General features: G+C 36.7%; 1 long non-coding RNA gene across 1 annotated transcript in view; it reads right to left on the bottom strand.

Moving 5' to 3' along the window:
* LOC107739463 (uncharacterized) overlaps positions 1-2,487 on the bottom strand; it is a 4,976-nt gene extending 2,489 nt beyond the window's left edge. The window contains exon 1 of the long non-coding RNA XR_001640001.1: positions 2,355-2,487. This is a non-coding gene — a long non-coding RNA (uncharacterized LOC107739463). The remainder of the gene's footprint in view (positions 1-2,354) is intronic.
* Positions 2,488-3,376: the final 889 nt, after the last annotated feature.

The following is a 3,376-nucleotide window of genomic DNA, read 5'->3' on the forward strand; positions in this document are numbered from 1 at the left end:
CATCACAGTATGGTGAGGGGCGTAACATTTCCATCACAAGCTTGAGGTGTTCGGCCAATCACAACGCACTGGATTGCTGGCCAATCAGAGCACACCTCGCTTTTTCAGACCGATGAGCTTTGTAAAAATCGACACGTTTCAGAAAGGCGGGGCATAGAGTAGAAACAATAATGTACAGTATGTGGAAAATAATGTGTTTTTTGAACCTTAAACCGCATAAACACATTTTATTACACCAAATACACAAAATAATGTTCTTTTTAGCAGCATCATATAACCCCTTTAAATTTGAAGTAGCTTTAAACAGATACTGGCACTGTTCCACTCATTTCCTTTTAACAGCAGAACTGCTACTGAAACACAAGAACCACACAACAAACCAAAACCACCATTGGTATTTAACACTCCCTACCAACACCCTAACATCCACCCAGAACACCCTGACTGTCAACCTACAGCGCCCTCGCAACACTCAGGCAACTGGTCAGTACATCTGAGGAACATCATAGCAAATATTGGGTACATTTTCAAACATGTGAGCAAATCTTCAGGAATGCAAAGCTTACTCTCTTTATATCTGTGTGATAAAAGAGAAACAATTTGACCTCTTTCACGCTTCAATACTGTAAGACAGTTGCTAAAGTGTCAAAAGCTCTTATCTGCTTCTCAAGTGATCGCACTGAAGCCAATGACTTCCTGACACTGGCAGAAATAATGCTCTGCTGTTCGGAGAGCAGCTCACCATTAAACACGCTCAGCGAGACGAGAAAGATGGTCCAAACACAGACATTTGCTTCATTTGCAACTTCATTGCAGATTATGCAATGACCTTCAGATGGTCCATGAACAATCCAGTAGATGTTCACTTCAACCCCCTGCGAAGTCAAAGTGGCCTACTTTCACACACACACACACACACACACACACACACACACACACACACACGTGTGTGTGTGTATAAAGTATGTTGTTTAAAGTTAGTATTTTGTTTAAAGTAATAAAATGTTCAATTTGCAGTAACTTGAGCTTAGCTAACACCAGTGTGATGCTCTTTGCAGTATTCAGTGACCAATTTAAATGACTCATATGAATCAGGGACCAGAGAAAAAAAACCAAACATCAGTAAATCATTCTGACACTCAGTGAGGAAAATTCTAAAATTAAGATTTCAGGTCAGATTGGATAAAGTGATAACCTTGTGAACATGAACGCTTATAAATATATACACTGAGTTAATTTAAATAGATTAATAATATGCAATACTTCTTATAAATTAAAGTCAAATGTCCTAAATAACCATTTTTTATATTTTGAATCCTTGATATGTCAGCATGAACACTACTGTTCAAAAGTTTGGGGTCGGAAAGATTTTTTAAATGTTTTTGAAAGAAGACTGAAATTATTTGACCAAAAATACAGTTAAAACTGTAATATTGTGAAATAATATTACAATTCAAAAGAGTTTTCTTTTGTAATATATTTTTAAAAATTATAATTTATTACTGTGATCAAAGCTGAATTTTCAGCATCATAACTCCAGTCTTCAGTGTCACATAATCCTTCAGAAATTATTATAATATGCTGATTTGCTGAAATTAAAAATGTAAATAATAATAATAATAAAATAAATAAATAACAAATCTTATTTTAAAAGTTGAAAACAGTGCTGCTTTATATTTTTGTTGAAACCATGACCCTTTTATTCAGGATGCTATAATGAATAGAAAATTCACAAGAACAACTTTTATTTGACATAGATTTTTTTTTTAAACAATTTAAAAGTCTTTACTGTCACTTTGAACCATTTTTAGTACATCCTTGCTTAATAAAAGTATTTCTTAAAAAAAAAAAGTCTGAATGACCCCCAAAATTTTGAAAGTTATACTCAACGTGGTTCTGTAAGGACAAGTGTGCTGCAATATAATACAATTTTTTGCTTAATTTCTTGAAATAAAAAAGCTTCATTTCTTTTATTTGAAATATTTTCATTCAAAGTCTTGTGTATCCTGTTCTCCATTTGCTAGCTGTCAAAGAGGAACAGTTATTACAAACATTACATTCAAAGATGCACATGATTTGCATTGAAAATGCTGTTTTATAAGGTGAAATGCAAGTAAACAGTTATTTCAGTTTTGTTCATAAACTGTGTCAAAACCGAGAGAGTGAGCTACATTTCCTCTGCTGAGTTTCCTCTGTGGTTGAGCACTGTTAGAAAAGCAGCAGCTTGAAAAAAAAAAAAAAAAACGAAACACCAACTTTCATTCAGCAAGGGATGCTCACTAGCCTTTACAGGACACCGCATCGATCCCTCACAAGCTTCACTCCTTCATTTCTACACTTAAAGAAAGACTCACCTGTGTCGGGGCATTGGGAGCCACCAGATCCAAGGGATTGTGAAAATCTGCAATGGTGCTGCGAAGAGCTTTTCATGCAACAGAACGAGCTGATGATCGCAGCATGCAAACGATTGTGACCACATGCGTTTCCTCACAGAGTGTCTGTGAAAGAATGAGATTAGCCAGGGCTCTTATGAACTCCAACTACTGAGAACATTACCAGAAACAGGAACTAAATGACTCATCTGGAGAAAATAGAGTTGACGCTGGTCTCGCCTGCTGCTCACACTGAGCCTGTACTTAAAATCAGCCCACTGTGTACATTTTAGTGCAAATATATTCTGAATCTATGAATTTAGTACCACCGGAGTCACTGTGGATCCAGATATTCTCAGCGTGATCCACACAGTTTAGTAAAAATGTGTGAATTAATCTAGTCAACAAATCAGAATGAGCACATTTCTGTGAAATAGGTGTATGACTGAAACAGAGATATGTTGTGCAAATAAGACAGATTTACAGTGGTCCCAGAAAGCATTTGGACGTTGAAAATATCTGAATGTCACTGCATTAGTGTATGTGTCTGTGGTCAAATAGTGCAGGAGCTTTTCTCAGAACTAACTTCACTTTTCTGAGTCAGTTTTGCTCAGTGACATTTAATCAGCTGGTGTCAAGTTTGCAACATTTGGCAAAGCATACTATAATAGCTGTATCATGTTATTTCAGTTAGCAAAGTTCACACAGTAAAACACTTAAGTAGAGAATCACATATTAGCAGGCCCCTAACCAGCTATGCGGCCACCGAGGTCCAGACCTCGTAAATTTTTCATGTTCAAAAATAAAATTTGTTCCTTGAATGACTAATTTGCTGTTAAACTCCTCATATGAATGCCTGCATGACATGTATAATTCAGTTTAGACAGTTTGCAAGAATGTTTAGCGTCCCTGTTATGAAACTGATCGCTGCCAGACGCTGGCGGAGTGAACGAGGCTTGAGAGAGTTGTTGTGAGTGAGGGCGCGGGCGCAGCCTCCGTGTTGC

This window comes from Sinocyclocheilus rhinocerous, unplaced genomic scaffold, assembly GCF_001515625.1.
Source record: "Sinocyclocheilus rhinocerous isolate Xijiao unplaced genomic scaffold, SAMN03320098_v1.1 scaffold3663, whole genome shotgun sequence".
Lineage (NCBI taxonomy): Eukaryota > Metazoa > Chordata > Actinopteri > Cypriniformes > Cyprinidae > Sinocyclocheilus > Sinocyclocheilus rhinocerous.